The following is a 21,381-nucleotide window of genomic DNA, read 5'->3' as shown; positions in this document are numbered from 1 at the left end:
AGCATCTTAGCGTGGAACCATCAGCAGTATTAATTCTGTTCAGTTAATGTGGAGAAAGGGGTCTGATCTTGTATATAGCTAAGGTTAATTGGTTACAAAAGAGGCTACAAAAGAGACAGCTCCTGGCTCAGACTGCCGTATGAACAGAATTTGGTGGTGGTGATTTCGAAGATAATTCCTGATGGGTATTATTTTCTGTTACCTGTGAAGAGGTGAGATTCCTAGAGACTGGAGAGTATTGTCTTGCTCAGCCAGATTAATTTGTGCATACATTTGTATGCCACTTCACCAAGTGAAACAGCAAAATTCCTTCCAAAGGCAGGCTTTGTCCAACTAGTTTTTTTTTTTTTTTGCGGGGGGGGGGCAGAAGAACAACACTCAGATCTTTCCTTGCCTGCTTATTTATTTTGTAAGGAAAAAAATCCTAATGGCTCACATATCTTCAATATGGGGGGTATTCATACAGGTCTACCTTGCAGGTTTGCTTTTATGTTCTGTGCATTCCAAAGTGTCATATCAGTTCTGTGTAGGTTTTTAATACCTTTTTCTTATACATGAAACACACTTATGCATAGGTAATAATGGCACAGAGGTCACATGAGATAACAACACACACATGTATTTTGCTGTACTGTACTGCATTATTTTTCATGGCGCATTTGAAGTGTTCCTCATTGCATGGGGTTCCTCATTGCATGGGGAGTTGTTTGTGTATACATGGAGCAACACATACAGTAAGAAAATCTTATTGTAGTTTCTAAAAATGCCATTCTCGGGGTAATTCTGGATCTGTCATCAGTGAAATCCCACTCCCCCATCAGACACGCCGAAGACTCAAAACTCATTAACAGAATGCATATTGGGAAGGAGGGAGGAATTGAGAGCTGGTGTACAGGAGTGTGTCACAAGGGGGCGCTTTCAGCTAGGTAGCCGTGTAGGTTGGGAGCAGCAGAACAAGGTATGAATCCAGTGGCAGCTTTAAGACCAACTACATTTTATTCAGATACAATGAAAAGGAAGTTACCAATCCACACACATGGAGGGTGAAGAGTAAATTAGTATACCGCATCATGAAAATGTTCAACAGATTCAAGGACCAATCATGATTAACAAGCTTCGTTTATATGGTTATAATTTGTTTTGGTTTAATTCCAGGGTAAACATATAGAAAACTATGTCAGAACTGGAAACTGATGGGCAGATGTACCCTTTATTGTAAAATACTGAGAGTGATCAACGGAGACCCTACCATTATGCTCCACCTGTCTCGTCTCAAGCATGGAGACATCTTTACAGCATCTTCTTTGATGTGTGTGTGTGTGTGTGTGTGTGTGATTAGCTGTGTAGAGTTCTCTCCCCTGTCCCTAGATCAGGGAAATATATTCCAGACTACCTCTCCATGTTATGTTACATTCGACTATTCATTATGCTACACTACAATCTACTCTTCTAGTCTATTAGAATATATATATTCTATAGCTATAATAATCTATTAGAAAGGAGGTGCTTTGTAACTTCAGATAGATGGCAGTCTTAACATTGGTTGCAGTCTTTGATTCAAAATGCCTAGAGGAGTCTGCTCCTGGAATGTGTCCAGTCAGCAAGAGATGAATAGATAAGAATAATAACGTCCCAAGCAAACCCCCGAAGCGCTATGTCTAGTCCGACGCACATGTAAAGCTTACAGCCAGCTCTCTTTAGCAGCACAAAGAATTGAGTCTGCATATAAGAACAGGATGTTCCACATCATCAAAACAAATAGGGATTGCCATTACATTATGCAGTGGTAAGATTGCCAACCAAGCACCTGGAGTTACAACTGATTACAGCTGATCTAGACCACAGAAGACCAGTTCCTCTGTATGACATGGCTGCTTCGGAGTGTCCTCCTCCCCAATCTTGCTGTCCCCAGACTCTCTGCCCCCCCCCAAGAGCTTTTCAACCTGGAGTTTGCAACCCTATGTAAGAGGGAGATATTCTGTGCATATGCTGCTCCAAAGATGGGCAACTTGCCTTCCCCAAAGTTTCTGCTCAAGAAAAATGGTGTGTGTGGGTGGGGGGGAGATAAATCTCTAATAATAAATAAAAAAAAATAAATCTAAACAATAATAATAATAATATGAGTCCCTCTTCCCCATATCCTCAGTTTAATTGTCTCTCTGTACAATTGCTGTGTGACTGTGGGGAAAGTGAGTTGGTTCTGCCAGAAAACTTACTCTTGCATTATTAAGGCTGAAATCCTTACACATGAGTAAACCCCTTAAACTTCTTAGCTTAGCTGTTTTATTTTCTTCTTCCATGCCAAGTCTCTTAGTTCTCGATTGTACCCAGAATTGAACTTTGTTGGTCCTGGGGGTGTAGCTGGTCCCAAACTTAACTCTTGTATTTGTGTGCTAATTTGCTGCCATTAGCAACAGCTTGAATCCAATCTCAGCTATACATATTGCCAAGTTACTTGATTCATCTTGTCTCTAACTAGTCCTTCCTGGCAATGTTTTTTCTATGGGAAGAGATAAAAGAGTGCTCTCAAATAGAATCCATCCAAAGGAAGGAAGTTGGCCTATGGGTGAAAACCTCAAGAAGATTAGCCCTTAGGAAACCTCAAGCCAAAGCAGAATAAAAAACTCCCAGGTAGCTTTGAGGACCTTTGAAGTGAGGAATAAATTCAAACTATTGCATTTCAAGTGCTGCTTCTGCCATGCTATTGATGGATGAAGAGTGACAGACAGCAACTGCCTGCTGGGGAGTGGGGCTTCCAAGTCACTGGAACGGCCGTTTCATGAAGCCTGTTTTTAGTAAACAGAAGTCCCTGCCAAGGTCCCTCTGTCAATCTGTGTGTTATTCCATGGGTTTTCAGTCCTTGCAGATTCAGGGATACAAAGGAACTGTGCAGGCAGTATTCTTCCCAATTGTTTAGTGAGATGCACATCTGTTCCCACCTTCCTTTGTTTTAACAGTTGATATGATTTCAAGATCGACAACCTATTGCCTAGAAACGTGAAAAGGTTTTGGCAGGAGCAAAAGGTGCTTCCACTAATTCTCTCCCAACTTTCTGGATTTGTTGCCAGGAGCGAACACAAAGTCATGCTACAACCATTCATGTTTTTGATTTTGCATTCGTAATGAACAGTTTGCGTAGGATGCACTGAAGGACTTCTGGATTTGGGGGACAGCATTTATGGTGGCTTGCACACAGGAACAGGAATTTGTAGGTTCCCTGTTGTGGGTGTAGTTGCAGATAAAGTTCAGCAGCAGTGAGGATTCTGCATGTCAAGTTTTCCCACAGTTTTTCTGCCCAGTCCCTCAGAAAGAGTCACAACAGGTTGAAAGCCAGAACATTTTTTATTGGGGTGGCAAATTAGAAGAAGAGGAAGAAGAAGAGTTGGTTCTTATATGCCGCTTTTCCCTACCCGAAGGAGGCTCAAAGCGGCTTACAGTCGCCTTCCCATTCCTCTCCCCACAACAGACACCCTGTGGGGTGGGTGAGGATGAGAAAGCCCTGATATCACTGCTAGGTCAGAACAGTTTTATCAGTGCCGTGGCGAGCCCAAGGTCACCCAGCTGGCTGCATGTGGGGGAGTGCAGAATCGAACCCGGCATGCCAGATTAGAAATCCGAACTCCTAACCACTACACCAAACCACTACACCAAATTAGTACATGGGCAAGCAGCCATCATTATTTATTTACTCTGCTTTACTTCAACATGCTTTTGCACGCACACACACACAACGCACATACCCTTGCAGGTGTTCTTTAAAATTAGGAATCAGGCTTTTCAGCCCTGCTAATTGTTGATTCTGTTCTAATCAATGGCACAGAGAATTCACATTTGGAAGATTTATGATAGGATCCACACCTTTTTGCCTCAACTCCTTCAGAGGATTTACACTTGAAATACGTGACAGATTTCACACCAACCAAGTGTTGATTGGAGGGGTATGACAAATGATTGATGGGGCCCAATCCCTTTTTGTGCCAAACTCCAGGCCTGCCATACCCCAGGGCTTTTACAATTCTTTTCAAAAAAAAAATTCTAAAAAATTAAAAATTAAGAATATCTAATCTTCTCTAGCCCTTTTATAAAGATCCACCTTTCCCCCTATATCTTCCCAAAGAAAGCGGAAAGAGATTTTAAAAGAAATTAAATCTGGGAATTCAGAAAAACTACTATGCCTATCAGTACAGTGGTATATCGATAGAATGCTATTATAGTGTGCTGATTAAAAAAAAAACCTTGATGGTAAAGGGAGGAAATGGCTGCCATCGGAACAGAGTTAGGGAGAATGGCTGCCCTTTGGGACAGAAAATCCAAATTTTCCTACCCGCACAGCAGCCATCCAAACTTTATTGTGACCTTTGCCAAACCTAAAAGCACTGAACTTGGGTCAGATAACCCGCATGGAAGATACCTGTGCAGCGCTCAGTCTGGCTCCATTCATCTCAGAGCAGCAAGGCTTCAAGATCCTTGGTAAAATTTTGTAGCTTTCCCCGACAGTGAAACTATTAAGGTCCACTTAAATCGGTTGTCTGAACAGACAGTAATGGTAGATGAAGAAACAGCTTGTCAAAGGGGGGGGGGGGAGCAGGATGTTGCACCACATCTTTGCTTTGGAGGTTGTCTTTACACATTTGGAGGATATCTTGGAGGTTGTCTTTACACATCCATTTTCAGAGGTTGTATATATCAGGAAGCTAATTACTGTAGGCATTCCCTTTGTGCTCATAGGCCTTTTGGGGCACTGGATTGACCTCACTATGGAAAATAGGGCACTGGAGCAAATGGACTATGTGTTTAGGGTCAACAGGACTCTTCCTACATCCATAGTCATGGAGCTGTGGTCTGCTGGAGCTCTAAGGCTAGGATACAGTACAAGATGGAACTTGAAGTTAATGTCTTCTACTGAGGCTGGTCTTGCCTAGGGTTGTCAACTCCAGGAATTCCGGGAAATCTGCAGGTGATGCATACATACATGAACACACAAAGCTGCCGTTCACTGAAGGTTAATATTATCCACTCAGATTGGCCATGGCTCCCCAGGTGCTCAGATAGAGGTCTTTTCTTGATCCTTATAACTGGAGCTGCTGGGAATTGGACCTGGGAACTTCTGCCTGCCAAGCAGATGCTCTGGCACTGAGCCCTGACCCCATGCTTGGGGAGGGTGAAGTTGGGAAGGGAGTCTAGTAGGACTCTGTTTTTTTTCCTGGAATCTCTGTTTTCTAGGAATCCTGTTTTGTGGTTACAGGAAAGTAAAAGGGTCCCTTTTCAGGAAGAGTCCACTGCTTTGAAGCACTTGAATCAGACTCTACCATGAGAAACTTGGGGCTTAGGAAGACAATTGGCCTCAGTCCTTACCTTTGATGCAGGAGGATTGAACAAACATTAATGTATGGCTCCCAATCAGCATCTCAACCTGTGGACCTCAGCCCAAGCTGGCCAGAGGGAACTGTGTTGCAATAGGTTTATCTTCTTTTTGGGGGGGGGGGCGGAGGAGTCATAGAGTGCAATCCCTAATTCATTCATTGAGCAGATATGCGAGAGGTAGATCAACACTTCTGAAAGCAGCAGATGTTCTTGTTGCTTAACACTTCAACATGTTTTAAAAGACTCCTACAAACTGATAGGACCACAGCAGGGTTTTTGGTCTCACTAATATTGCTGTCTGAGAAAACATATCAACCCTTGGGGACCTCCATGTCCTCACCAGGGGTCATAAGAGCCAAATCTTCAATGGAAGGATGGATTAACCCAGTTCCTGGAAATCTGAAGAAGAGGAAGGGGGGGGGGGGAATAAAGCATCTGATAACAAGCCATGGTAAAAACAGTTTCTGGCTCTAGAAATCATAAATAGTGCCTGCAACGTGATCTGCACCCGTGAGTTTCTATTCCGGGTTTCCCCCCAGTCGCTTGGAATTAGAAAATAGGTAGTGTTGATCTTTCTCTTGCAGGCCAAATGATGGGAAGGGCCAGCCCCACCTCAATAAGATCAGGGGCAATCTATTTTGACTAAGTTGTAGGGAGAAATCCAGCAGTGACCTCCAATGCTGGATCAGTTGCATCTTGGAGCCATTGAAATTATTTCGGTTGCCGTGACATAAAACACTGTTGGTACAGTCAACCCATGAATGCATTGAGGGCCTTTCTAGACATGAAAGAAACAACCAAAAAGGACATCACATGGATTGTGTTGCTGAATCAGGACAGCTCAGGCAAGCTCAATTCCATCAGATCTCAGAAGCTAAGCAGGGCTGACCCTTGATGGGAGACCTCCAAAGATTTGCGTGGTAGTTCCTCCAAGGAACACTAGGGATCATGATACAAAGTCAGGAAATGGCAAACCACCTCTGAACTTCTATTGATTACCTGTCAAACAATCTTTGGTCTCCTGGCTACACTACACACATGCCATATGACAAATAGATAGTATTCAGCTGCTTATTACTGCAGCCAGGCACTTTCCTCCACAAATTTCTTGAGCAAAGCATGAAGACGGCAGCCTGCTGATTGATGTCCTCAACCTCTGGTATTCAGAGTACACCCAACCACTATGTACAAGGACAGTCCCTGTTTTCTGGTCCCAGTGTCTGTCAAATAATGGCCCATCCTGGGTTCTTGTTTTTTCCTTTATGAGGATGTTGTATTAAAACAGTGTGAGTTGCTGAAGTTGTTCCTTAGCCTGAAAAATGAGGTATTTCACCAGGCAACAACTAATAAATGCTAGCCTCACCACTGGGAGAGAGAAGTATTTTATTTTATTTTATTATTTATATATACCGCCCTCCCCGGAGGCTCAGGTATCAGCTCCTTATACCAAAAAAACCTGTCTGGAAATATTACTTGGAGACATCTAGATTTAGATTGATAATGTTTATAACGTATGATGTTTCTCTTTTAATAGTTTTATTATAAAGGATTATACATGCTGACTACGAAAAACCTAATAGCCACTGACAGGGCTGTCTCTCACAGATCCACCTAATCCTTTTTATAGTCTTCTACAGGGGCATAACATAGAAAGCCCTTAAATCATATATTTTTCTACACCCTCAATAATCATGTCAAACTTCCAAGGTACGTCATCTAATAAGAGGTCTTCCCTCATATATATATGTGGCCATTGTATAGGTTTGCCATCTCTGCGTTGGGAAATTCCAGTGTGGAACCTTGTAAAAGGCAGAGTTTGGGGAGGAGGAGAAACTTTGCAGGCGTAGTCAACCTGTGGTCCTCCAGATGTTCATGGACTACAATTCCCTTGAGCCCCTGCCAGCAAATGCTGGCAGGGGCTCATGGGAATTGTAGTCCATGGACATCTGGAGGACCACAGGTTGACTACCCCTGCTATAGAGTCCCCCTTCTGAAGCTGTAGTTTGGAGATCTTTGGGCCCCACCTGTAGGTTGGTAACCCTAGCATCCTCAAAAAGACTAGGAGGTTCCAAGCCTTCTAAAATGGAGGCCGCTGTTTTTGAATGGCCGTTCCTTGCAGATACAAAGATGATGGGTATTACATCAGGGGATCACTTGAGTAAGGTGCCCTTTTATATCCCTATTAAAGACTATTTAACATCCTAGGGCGTTCCAGCCTGTGTTAGGCAGAGCAGTGGCAATGCTGCTTTCGAAGAGGGTGAAAGGGTTGCTAGACCCTGCAGTGAGAGGGCAAGGGAAGGGTTCACTGTGCCAGCCAGGCTATTGCGTTCCTTTCTTACATGAGGGTGGAATGCCTCCCCGAAGGCCTGCCAAGCCGATTAACATGTGGCCTTCTGGCATCATGGACCTCTGAGTCATTGCACTAAAATTATCTGCTCCCCCCTTCTTGAGCCGCCAATGTTTACAGGTCTCCTTGTGGACCTGGAACGATAACCTGTTTATCACTTGAGTTCCCAGATGAAACTGAATGTGAAACCCTGATCATGTGAACTAGTGTTTTCGGCCTGAACTCGACTTCTTCCTGCTCTCGAGACTTGGGGCAGAGATGTTTCTCTTTACCCCCTGCACCCCAGCCTCTTTCTCAATGCATCAAAGAGCCCACCAAGCTGGGTCCATAAATAGTCCCTTGACTGCTTCGGACAGTTGTCTACTTTGTTGCCTTTGATGTAATAAAACCATTCTCTGGGGCTGGCTAGAGAGCTAGGCCACAGCTAAACTACTACATGCATAGCAATCCGGGAAATTCCCACTAGGACAAGGTGATCCATCACATAAGGGTGAGCAATACTGGTTGCGCAAGGTGGTTGCTGAGCTGATGAAGCATGGCAAGGACATGATGCTAAGGGAGTGGCTGTGTCTCCTGTGGCTGGAGCCCAGGACAAGATGCTCTCTGGAGGTTCCCCGCTAAACACACCACCTCAAATAGTTGCACATATGACATTCTCCTAGGTGAGGGAGCATAGCTTCCATGCTCCTTTAAGCCTGTTAGTGTGCGCGCGCACACACACACACACACAGACCACGTTCTGCTCCCTTCTCTTAACTCTCTCAGCACAGATTGGGAGATTGCCCCAGAGATTTCTGATATTAAATCCGTGGGTTCCGTAAGACATGGACACTCAGCTCCAACAACCAACCAACTTTACTGGAAACAGAAAACACCAAACATACGTAGCCAGAACTGGGGAACTTCTATACACATTTACAACTCTGGCCAAGACACGCAATTGGCCATTAATGGAGGCCCATGATTGGACCTAAAGTCTGTTCGCTGATGGCTGCAAGCTGGGAACCAGCAAGTTGTGGAAACATGGTTTAGGTCCTCAGTCTGTGCTCCTGAGCTTCCACAGACATTTATTGTGGAAGAAGATGGGCAAAAGCATGACTGGAAAAGACAATCAGATTGTCTCCAGGCAAAGCCTGTCCAGGGCCTTCTACCTTTGTTCATAAGACCATCTTCATTGCCCTCTTTTGAAGCCAATTCAAATTTTTTACCTTGTAAATGTATGCCAGATGAGGTCTGATTAGGATAGGGCGGTGTAGAACTATTACTTTTTTGTGGCTTGGATTCAGTGCTTCTGTTAATACAGCCTAAAATGCATTGCCCTTTCCTGCAACCACATTGTATGTTAAATGCTTCTGCTTCGTTGCAGCACCAGCTTGGTGTCGTGGCTAGGAGCAGCAGCCTCTAGTCTGGAGAACCTGGTTTGATTCCCCACTCCATCACATGCAGCCACCTGGGTGACCTTGGGCCAGTTACAGTTCTCTCAGAGCTCTCTCTGTTGTGGGGAAAGGAAGGGCAAGTAATTGTAAGTCTCTTTTGAGACTCCTTTAGATAGTAAAAACGCTGGGTACAAAAACCCAGCTCTTCTTCCACGAGTGCTCAGTCCCTTTCCTACCTAAATCTGCCAGACTCTACCCTCTACCCTGCCGTATGCTCTTCTCTTTTACCCTTCCTCGTACCAGAATGTTTTGAGATCTGGGAAAGCTTTTTACCCTGCTTAGGGTGCCAACATTCTGGGTAACTGAACTATCTGTATAGCGAAAGACAGTCCAATGCATCCATAAGCGATGCCATGTTTGTGTCTTGAGGCCTGCAGATATCTGACCTCTTTTGCTTCTGCGGCTTTAAGTTTGGCTGCCTCCTCTCTCCTCTCTTACAGGCCTTCTTTGCCCTCCCAAGGTGCGTTTTTCAGGGAACAGAGCAGCAGCTGGGACCAAATTAGCAGTGCTACATGAATCTGAACTGGCTGCCCCTGACTGGGAGCTGTTACCAGGAGAGGTTTCTTTTATTAACACTTCTTCCTCAGAGATTGCTTGCTGCCTGAGCTGGCAGGCTTTGCTTCTGGACTGGACAGAAGGAAAACAAGGCCTTGGGAATGAGGAGATGTTCCAAGTTTCACCCCTTTCTGGGTTTTTAAGGGAAGATATAGCTGGTTAAGAAAGTTTAGAGGATTTGTCAAACCCAAACTAGAACATCCCATTGCTGTAGTTTAAAGCACTTCCAATCCAAATTTAGGGCTGCAATGTCTGGAAGCTTTGGGGGGGGGGGTGTGCCAGGAGTGGACAGGATTTGAAGCAGGGAGGGACCACCCTCCAAAGGAGCCATTTTCTACATGGAAACTGATCTCTGCCTGAAAATGAGCTATAATTCCAGGGGATCCCCAGGTCCCACCTGGGGACTGGCATCCCTATGCAAATCTCTTGCAACCTTAATTGCATTATTTTTTCAGCCAAAGATTACAACACACTGAGAAAAGGCAGTTTCTATTAATAAAGAGTTTATGATCTGATTTTTTTTACAGAAGGGGAGTTGGCCGAGAGAGCCCTGATATCACTGCTTGATCAGAACAGTTTTATCAGTGCTGTGGCGAGCCCAAGGTCAACCAGCTGGCTGCATGTGGGGGAGTGCAGAATCAAACCCGGCATGCCAGATTAAAACACATTCCTAACCACTACACCAAACTGACAGTTGGATGGGCAGTCTTTTACATCCAGGGTTTCCACACAGGGAGCAGGGGCCCCCTTCCACAATTGCAAAGGCTATTTTCCTGCCTGCTTCCCAAGGCTTGGTACATGCAGCAGCCAGTGGACTCTGTCTACATGCTTGTTCACTTGTTCAAAGAGCTACAAAGGTTTGGCAAGCCAGGATATTTTTACAGATTTTCCTTCAACAGGTTTTATTCCTTTGTATGCCTAATAATTCTTCGATTACAATTTCTACTAATGTTCCTGGGAGATATGTTAGTGTTAGACTATGCAAGATCTGTAGTGTGCAGCATTCAACAGCATATATGAAGAATGTCTTCTAGGGAGCATCAGAGGAGATGTGTAGTTAGCACATTTAGATCATTTCTTCAAGCACACGTCCTCCCTTTTGTCTTCAAATGAAGAACAGTGAATTAGACAGAATTAGGTAAAGGTAAAGGTAAAGGTATCCCCTGTGCAAGCACCGAGTCATGTCTGACCCTTGGGGTGACGCCCTCTAGCGTTTTCATGGCAGACTCAATACGGGGTGGTTTGCCAGTGCCTTCCCCAGTCATTACCATTTACCCCCCAGCAAGCTGGGTACTCATTTTACCGACCTCGGAAGGATGGAAGGCTGAGTCAACCTTGAGCCGGCTGCTGGGATTGAACTCCCAACCTTATGGGCAGAAAGCTTCAGACAGCATATCGCTGCCTTACCACTCTGCGCCACAAGAGGCTCTTAGACAGAATTAGGCATGGACACAAATTATTTTATGACCTCAAATTCATCACAAATTTGTTTGATTTGTGCCCCCCTGAACCCAGGCTCCGAGGATGCCCCCCCCCAAATTTCCCAGGCCCTTTATCCAATTGGGTTCAGGCCATTTAAATCTAGCAGTTGATCAGGGCTGTCCACCCATTAACTAGAAGGGCATGCATGTTTGTCTGCTGTCAGCCAGAAATGGCTGGCAGTTTGGCAGCCATTTTTGCATCCAGGTTTGCTCTCCCCACCCCATGGAAAGGACCTCTGAAGTGTCAGGCCAAAAGAGATGCTGCAAGCCATTTCACCCCATCCTGTTTTGCTTCCCCCTGCTTTTAAGAAGGCAGAAACTAAACAGGTCAGCTTGAACTAGACCAGTTTGTTGGGGTAGGGGGTTGGATTATCTGTTTTGGAAACCAGAATTTTCCAGTTCATGCCTATGGCCAGCCTGATGTAGTGGTTAGGAGTGCAGACTTCTAATCTGGCAAGCTGGATTTGATCTCGCGGTCCCATACATGCAACCAGCTGAGTGACCCTGGGCTCACCACAGCCCTGATAAAGCTGTTCTGACCTAGCAGTGATATCAGGGCTCTCTCAGCCTCACCCACCTCACAGGGTATCTGTTGTGGGGAGAGGTAAGGGAAGGCAACTGTAAGCTGCTTTGAGACTCCTTCTGGTAAAGCAGCATATAAGAACCAATGCTTCTTCTATCCCTAGTTAAGATTCTGTCCTTTCTGTACAAAGTTTGTTTCTCTTATAAATAAAGCTATTTTATTCTTCTAAGCAGCTTGATGCTTCATTACTCTTTGCATATTTAAACTCTGCCAACAGTTAGAATGACTGGCCTGTAATTTCCTGCTTTCCCTCTGGACTCCTTTTTTTAATAATCCATGTAACATTTGCTACTCTTGCATCTTCTGGTATAGTGGCTAAATCTAGTGGTAGGTTATATATATGGGTTAGTAGATCAACAATCTCATATTTGAACTCCCCGAGAACTCTTAAGTGTATGCCATGAGGACTTGGAAGACATACTGGTTTTTATTTTCCTCAGCTGGCATAGAACACTGTCGTCATCCTTGCAGCTCTCAGAAGAGAGATAAATACATTAATTTCACCTCTCATCAGCATTCAGGTACATCCCTTCTTCCTGGAATCTTCCTGGAATCTCTTGAAGCCACAAAGATTCTAGATCTCACAAGCTTTGATAACGGTGGAAAGCAAATTGTTACACCACAGTGGAACATGGACTAAACAATGTTAAGATGTTATGGTGAAAGACAGAGTTAGTACACCACAAGCAAATGTCAGATATTTGGTCTGAATCTGTGGAATTATTTGGATATTAACAGGTATCCTCTTTTTTGTCTGAAGACAGTATGAATTATTAAGGTTTTCTGTCATGTAGGTGTTGTTCCTTTGAATTTTTTACCATTTTTTGTTCAAATATTTTTTCCTATAAGTTCTTCCTAATAACTTTAAACAAAGTCTAGGAGGAGGAGTTAGCTATTACTGATGTCTTGAATTGTCTTGGACAACAATATCCACATTGTATATCTTGCAATCTATTGCCCTTTGCAGCCTACTACATACCGTTTTGATGCCCTCCCCCCACACACACTTTGTGCCAACAAGCCTGCAAAAGCTTCTGCCACAATAAAGCTGTTAGCATATTAGATTCAGTTGAGACTCCCAGTGTCTGGCTCTATGGTGGTTATTAAAAGGGGGCATGTAGTGACTTTCCTGATTTAATGTCTGGATCAAAAAGGGCTTGTGTCTGGAGAACAAGCAACCCACTGGCAAGCCCCAGAGAGGGAGAGGAGACTCAATGGGATTCTGATCTAATTGCTTGTTCCACATCCCCTGGGCTGTTTGGCTCCTTCTGGCTGCTTTGATTTCAGCACTGCAAAATCTCCTTGACTCATGGGCAATGGTGTTTGCAACATGAGCTGTTCAAGGCTCTCCAAGTGGGGCTGAAATCAGTCAAGTTCCTTTTCAATGGTAGGTGCCATGGATTTATTTTAATTTTCCTGCAGACCACTGTTTCTAGTGATCTAAAAACATTCAGCTGGATGATCTTTGGGGACAATGGGTTTTTTAGACTTGGGGAAATGGTGCAGGGAGCAGGGGGCCCTGCCCCTACCATGCCAACCTGAAACAGCCTTATCCAGTGCTGGATGTCTTCCCAGATTGGGGGAGACCTGAAGAAGAGCCTGCCCCTTTGTCTAGCCTTGCAAAGGGTCATCTGTGTTCTCTAAGAGAAGCCCAAATGTACAGGGGAGTGGGAAGCGTTTGTCCAGCTGTTGTTTGGACCAGATGGTTTCCCTGTCCCTTCTTCACACATATCAACTGACTCATCAGCTGATTTCTCACTCAGGAGACTGAGGGAGGGGCACTCAATTATAATGCAGCAGCTAAGCAATAAAATGGATGTTTGGCAATCATCACTCCTCACGCCAATGAGCTGGTGACAGCAGAGACAGGTGGCCATCTCTTGATGTTTTTTCCATTTTACTTGAATGCAGCAATGTTCAAAATAGGGTCCCAAGACTTCTGGAGGGTTCCCAAGGGTACTTCCAAGGGTTCATGAGTCCTTTGTCAGGATAAAATCCTCTCACGCCCACCAAGCAAATGTGAGAGCCTTTTCAGTTTTCTGGGCACAAAAAGAGAAAATATTTTTCTATACACTGCTTTTCATGACCCGAAGGAGCCTCAAAGTGGTTTAGAATCGCCTTCCTTTCCTCTCCGCATGACAGACACCCTGTGAGGTAGGTGGGGCTGAGAGAGCCCTGACAAGACTGCTATGTGAGAATAGCTCTAACAGAACTATGACTAGCCCAAGGTCACCCAGCTGGCTGCATGTGGAGAAGCGGGGAATCCAACTGAGCTCACCAGATTAGAAGCCCCCACGCTTAACTACCACACCAAATGGGGGAATTCTGCACAGAGACCAATCTTGCTAAATGTTTTCAGTATGCAGAAACACTATATTTAATAGTGGAATTTTGTCATTCCGCATACCTTTAATTTTAGTGGAATATTGAAGTCCCAGTAGCGTTGTATTCATTCCCCACATGTTTCTGGTCTCGTTGGAATCGCAACAAAGGAAGCAATATTTTTCCGCGCTTCTTCCCACCCCTGGCCGTTAATCAAACAGAACAGCCAATGGACTGTTGTGTTTGTGCTCCCAAAAAGTCCCTTTCCCTTTAAGAACTGTTTTTTAAAACAGTTTAGTGTAGTGGTTAGGAGTGCGGACTTCTAATCTGGCATGCCAGGTTTGATTCTGCACTCCCCCACATGCAACCAGCTGGGTGACCTTGGGCTCACCACGGCACTAATAAATCTGTTCTGACCGGGCAGTGATATCAGCGCTCTCTCAGCCTCACCCACCCCACAGGGTGTCTGTTGTGGGGAGAGGAATGGGAAGGTGACTGTAAGCTGCTTTGAGCCTCTTTCAGGTAGGGAAAAGCAGCATATAAGAACCAACTCTTCTTCTTCTTCTAAAAATGCAAACACACCAGTTGCAATGAATATTTGTTCAATCATTGTTTCAGAGAGACCTTTTTGTTGGCGTAGGAGCTGGCGCTTAATCGTTTACACGCTCCTCAAGTTAAAAAAAAAATCCCCCCCCCATGGGCGCGATTTGTGGCTGAAATTATGGGCAGTGTCAAACAGGAGGCTTTATTGTGCTTGGGAACTTTAAAGACACTTGCAGTAGGGAGCTTTGTTTAACTTTTAATCACTTCTGTGGAAGGACTATAGCCGGAGAAGCCTCGCTCGTTCATTGCTTTCGCCTGTCTAAGGAAAAAAATGGCGATCGCTTCTCCGGAAGTTCAGGGGCAAGAGCGGGGGAGGGACATTCTTTCTACCGCTACATTGAGAACACACATGTCTTTCGCTGATGTGTTGCAGCCTGTGCTCAGAAGTGTAGCGGTTTTTTGAGGGGGAATCCACTTTTCCCAATTTCCCGAAAAGCACTACAACGAAGCGATTTTTGCGGAAGTGTTGCAGGAGTGTTGCAGATAGTGTACGACGTCATGCGGAATGTCGATTTAATAGCGTTTACCAAAGGTAAAACTTTGGCTACATTTAAGTTGTGCGGAATGGACCCTGCTTTTAACCACTGCACCAAGTTCCCACAATCTATCAGTGTACAATTTGTATGCAGAAAGTCCCAGGATCGGGCCTTTGATTCTTAGAATAGAATCATAAGAGTTGGAAGGGACCATACAGGCCATCTAGTCTAACCCCCACAACTCAATGCAGGTTCAGCCTAAAGCATCCATAAGTGCCCAACTGCCATTGAGGGAGAGCTTACCATCTCAGGTAGCCTATTCCAAGTCTGAACTACTCTGAAAATTTTTTGCCTGATATCTAGCCACTACTGTTCTTCATGTAGTTTAATCCCATCACTGCAAGTCCTATCCTTGCTTCCTGCCCTTCTCCCAGTGACAACCTTTCCAATTCTTAAAGGCAGCAATCAACCCCCTTTTCGGGCAGCTTCTGTTTCTTTCAAGTGCCCATTTTGGAGCCACTTCCAGGTGTTTTTGTATCAACTTTGTTCTCAGCCTTTCAAATATGGCCCATGTAAGTGCTTTTCCTTCCAGTTCTCAAAGTGAATTTTGGTTGAAATCTTTTTGTGATTTTTTTTTTGTCTCTGTAACCTTAAATAAATCTGCTTGGCCCATTAATGCACGGCCGCCGAACCGGCGATTTCGGGTCACATGGAAAACGCGGAGGGGGAAGATGCGACGCATACCGGTTATACATGGGGCAGGGCGCGACGGCGGCAAAACCCAGAGTAACTGATTATGCACGCGCCGATCCGGGCGCCGCTTCTGGTTGCGCCCCGCTCACCCGGAAGCTGCGCTTTCTTCCGCGTTTCACTGACGCGGCTTTTTTGGCGGCATGCACCGAAGCTGCAGCCGGTTGCAGCCGGCTCCGTGCGTTATCCGTTATTTTAGTCGCCGCCATTCCACCCCGAATGTGCGCTAAAACCCCCGTGCATAATGGGTCCTTTGCACACTTAAACTAGCAGCTTCTCTTTGGTTTTCTTGGTGTAGTCATTCAATACCCATTTTTCTTCTTCAGTTGCTTCAGAATACGTCCACCTAATTTTCTCATCAGTAAAGATGATCACTTCTAGGGTATAGTGAGGTATCGTCATTATCTTGCAAGTTTTGCAATGCATTGCTTCTAAGTGCTTGTTTCCAATCAATAATGTCAGCTGCGTATCTTAGAAGTAGGATACACATGTAGCCCACATGTTAAATGCCTGTTATTTAATCTCATTCATAACATATTTTTTACTCTTTGGTATTACTCCTTGGTTTTACTTTTCTTAACGAGGGTATGTTTAATGTCGGCTTCCAACATTTCAAGATATTTTGTAGCTTTTTTCAATGCCTAGTGTTTTGATGTTGTTGTTGTTTGGCATGTTGATTTCATCTTGTCTAATGATCTTTCATCTGATCACCCCATGGCAGAGTAGGGATCTGAACCTTGTTCTCCCAAATCCTAACCTAACACTCTAGCTGTTAGAAGCAAAGTTGGTCTTTATAGTCCACTTTTCTCTGCCCTAAGGAATCTCAATGTTCTGAGAGAACAATGACTGTCCCAAGGTCACCCAGCAGGCTTCTTGAGGAGACATGGAGAATCAAACTCAGTTCTCTAGCTACCACTCTTAGCTACCACCATTTTGCAAAGCAATGCTGTCCCTGTAGTTTCTCAACCTCTTATCTCTCAGGTTGTTATGAGGATAAAATACACGTGGGAAAACTATATTTGCTACCCTAAATCCCTTGGAGGATGAGATAAAATGTGATAGATTTGGACATTGTAGCTTTGAGAAACACAGAAACTAGATTCAAAGCCCGTTTGTGCCTTCCGATTGGCCCCTCACCTGTACTGGCCCCGCCCACTCTCCGCCCACTTAGCCCTTAGCCAAATATGAATACAGCGAAAGCTGTATAAAGATGGTCTTACTGTTGGCGCCTAATTGGGGGGGGAGTGATTGACAATGGAAAGAGTAAATTTGAAATGCAAACTGGTTCACTTTTGAAGGACATGCATTGTCAAAACTGAGCATTTTATTCTTGTTCAGAGTGAGCTAGTTGGTAATAAAAAAGGTGTGGGGGCCCCATTCCTGACATTTGCTTAGGCCCCCATAATCACTAAGCCCACCACTGGAAAGCTGTCTAACATTCAACACAGGCCTTCCTACCCAAACAGGTGGTGGTTTCCCAAGGTGACTGACTTTTCCAGCCTTGTTACCTAAGGTTGTTTTTTAAACTGCCAGTACTCGGGATTGAACCTGAAACCTGCCACTAGCAACGCATATGTTGTATCACTGAGCCAGAGCCCTTCCCAGAGACATACTTGCTCATGTGCTATATTGTGATTTGCAGAGAGACCCATCAAGATATCTCATTACCACCCCTTTTTTATAGAGTGTGGACAGTGGTTTCTGTGCCCTAAGCAGTTGATTTCAGACACCCAGTGTTTTGCAGTGCAGGGAGTTGTCGGACTTTCCACTTGCAGATAAACCTTTCCATATCAGTTGCTATTGAATTTTTGGGGAGTTCTTTCTTTCTTTCTTTCTTTCTTTCTTTCTTTCTTTCTTTCTTTCTTTCTTTCTTTCTTTCTTTCTTTCTTTCTTTCTTTCTTTCTTTCTTTCTTTCTTTCTACCTTGATTTTTACTACCCAAAGAAGTTTCAAACCGGCATTGCAATCTCCTACCCTCTTCCAACAGATACCCTGTGAGGTAGGTGAAGTCGAGAGAGCTCTGAGGGAACTGTGACTGGCCCAAGGTTACCCAGCTGGTTGCATGTGGAGGAGTTGGGGAATCAAACCCTGCTCCCTAGATTAACCCCCCCCCTTAGCCACTACACCAAGCTGGCTCTCATTTAAAATCATCTAATCCCATGCATGAATATTGAGTTGCAACTGATTTATGGCGACCCAAGCCGAGGGCTTTCAAGGCAAGTGAGAAGCAGAGATGGCTTGCCATTGCCGCCTTCTGCAGAGTTTTCCTTGGTGGTTTCCTTTCTAAGTACTGACTTTGCTTAGTTTTGAGATATGATGAGAGTGGGCAATAGCATGCCGCCTTCCCATGTTCTGCGCCCCGATTTTCTCAAAAAAGCTGTGATAAAAAATAAAGCATTTTTAGAATTCTGTCTGGCTGTCCATCATGCTTTCTAACCTGCCTGGTCCCCCCACGCTCCCAGAAGGATTCCGAAATCCTAACAGGAATCACTGCCCAAGTTTCCCCCACAAAATAGCACTACCCATCAGTTAAGGATTTGTGTTGTTGTCCCTGCACTGACCTAGAAAGCAAGAGGGTATTTTTAGTCAAAGGAAAGCATCATTCTCCTACCTTAGCTTTAACTATTATGAAACGATGCCTCAACTGCTGCAGGGTTTGAAATGGGTGGCGGTGTGCCCCTTTGTGCTTTTGCTGTTCATGCTCCGTTCCTTGGCAGGAGAGAGCACTAAATATAGGAAGCATCCATTCCTCACTCAGAGGCGGAACTTGCAAAGCCTGCAGAGGGAGCTGAACCCTGGAAAAGGACGGCTGTAGCAGGCTCACTCTCACATTATTTTAATGAGGTTTCTTCAAGCGTCAATTTATTAGGGACAGATCGACAGACCCTGGAAACTGGGAACAGTTGGAGTATGTGGCTGTCAAGGGCCAGCCCATTTTCTAAGGCCTTCATTTTTACTGGCAACTTGAACTAGAGGTAATTGTACACTGCCACCCCTCCTCCCTGTGTATTAGATGTCTGACCTATCAGAGGCTGGGCTGCCACCCCCAGACACAGGGACCGGGGGTGTGGCTTGGGCTTTCTTTACAGAGCCGTAAACAGGATGTTATCATTCGAGGTCTGTGGAGAAACATTTGTAAATTTCCACATTTTATTTTTCCAGGGAAATCACATGTTCCTCTTCTACACACTTGGGGGATGCTCTGTCCTCTCCTTAATTGTGAAGTCTTCCCGAGAACCACTGATCAGTACTGAGACGCAGGTACTTACAAGTTGCTCTTTGCATAACAGGCATGTCAGGTGGTTTTCATGACCTTGGAGTTGCCTCAGTGCTGCCAGGCAGATGGAAAACATTTTGGGCCTGCCCAACCACAGGGGTGGCCTGAGACTTCAGGCTGACAGTTCAAATGGTATCTACACAAATCCATACAGGGCATGTTGCCTTTAGGGAATTCCTCTGTGCAAACCTCAATGCAAGAACAGAAGATGGGCAGGAACACTTGTGTATGCAAGGGGGTTGCCAGTTTCAGATTGAAATATCTCAGGAGATTTAGGTGGTTGGAGCTCGTTTGAGGAGGGGAGGGACTTCCATGGGGAATAATGCCATACTTTCTACCTTGCAAAGTGGCCATTTTCTCAAAGCAAACTGATAGATCCTGTAGATCAGCTGTGACCACCTGGTCTCCAGCTACCACCTGGAAGTTGACAAACCTAGCATTCATCCACATATGGATGAACTTGAACCAGCTCACAGACTAAGGTTCATGATGAATTTTGACTGGTTCATAACAAATTTTGGCTCATTTGTCAACCAACACAAACCTTTGACAAAGTTGTTTGTGGGGGTTCATGAATGGATACATTTCTAGCCAGACTGTCTCCATTCAATCAAAATGTTTACCAAACATCAAAACAAACTCCAAAGTAACAGGGGAGGGATTGTAGAGGGGGGGCAGAGTGAGATTCCCTGTGCATTTGATGTATGTTGCTTGTACTTTTGACATTTCCCCAAATGCACTTTCCTGGTAGCATCTTCTTGGGGGCAGGGATAACTTAGACCCCCTAAGTCCAATCTGCTCATAATTTGGAAGGCCTCTAGAGGAGTATGTAGAGGACAGGTAGAGAACAGGAAGGCCTGGAGGATCATTGTCCATGGGGTTGCGATGGGTCGGACACGACTTCGTACCTAACAACAACAACAGAGGAGTATGGTGGAAGGTTCCCTGCAAGTCTAATGTATCTGGCACGCACAGGGTCCATTCTATTCCCTCTTGAACCTCCACCTGACATTTCCCCAGAAAGTGCTTTCCTGAGGACTCCTTCTTTTGGCTGGACCATAACTTGGACTATGTAAATTTAATCCTCACCAGACTTGGAAGAGGTGAGTCAGCTGGAAGTCTGGTGTTTCTAGGAAGCCAGTGGGGGAGGGGGATTTGACTGCATCACAAACCTCATGAACTGAACTAGTTTGTTTGGCATCAAAAGGTCATGACACTTCATGGCTAATGAACTGGGCATGCCACAAACTATGACTCAGTCCTCATTTTCCCAGTTCAGCCCCATCCACAAAATCCTGTTTGTGTTCATTTAGCTTGTATGGAAAACTGACTGCTTAACCCAAAGCAATCATGGCACTCATTGATAGGTTTCCTGGCTGCCACTTGCTTCTTCCCTAAAACAAGGAACCAATCCTAATTTTCTGCCATCACATTTGAAGGAGAAGCTTCAGGGGATCCAGAAAGCATCACCTTTTATATCTGCATGGAGCACCCATTTGGAGACAGCTGTCTCTGTTATGGAAACACCCAACATTTTGTGGTTGAACCCAGCCCCATGGAAGCCATTTTGTTGTGGTGTGTCCACTCATTCAAATTCTCACCCCTCCAAATTCAATCATGTTGGTGATGCTGAACTTTCAGTGCAGTCCATTATCTGTTTAAGATTGCACTATTTGTTACCTTTAGAGACACAGAGTGTCACCTCTGGTTAGCTAGGGCTAACTTGGGGGTAATGGCAGAATTTTTACACCATCTGATCCCAGACAGATCACGTATGAAGTAAGGTGAAGCAGCTTTCCCTGAAATCCTGGAGAATCACTGCCCAGCAAACTAGATAATACTGATGGTGAAAGATAGATCAAGGGTGAGACTGAGCAAAAAGCACCCTTATATGTCTTTGTTAAGAGGAAGGGCTGTGGCTCAGTGACAGAGCACCTGTCTTGTTATCTCTGATGGAGGGTAGACGGAGACCTCAATCTGTGTACTTTATAATGTGTTAACAGGAGTGGACTTGGAAGTGAAGGCAGCCCTGGAGCAAGTCAAGCTTAATAGCCTCCATGGCACTACAAACCAGTGCTTCAGGGCAACTCACCCCAACCCTGCCAACAATGACCGGAAACATTGAAAGATAGAGCATTGCCCTGCACAAATAAGAAAGAGCCACAAGAGCCAAGCACCTTCCTGCCTT

This window comes from Paroedura picta, chromosome 5 (assembly GCF_049243985.1).
Source record: "Paroedura picta isolate Pp20150507F chromosome 5, Ppicta_v3.0, whole genome shotgun sequence".
Lineage (NCBI taxonomy): Eukaryota > Metazoa > Chordata > Lepidosauria > Squamata > Gekkonidae > Paroedura > Paroedura picta.
Note: the sequence above shows the minus strand (reverse complement) of the source record.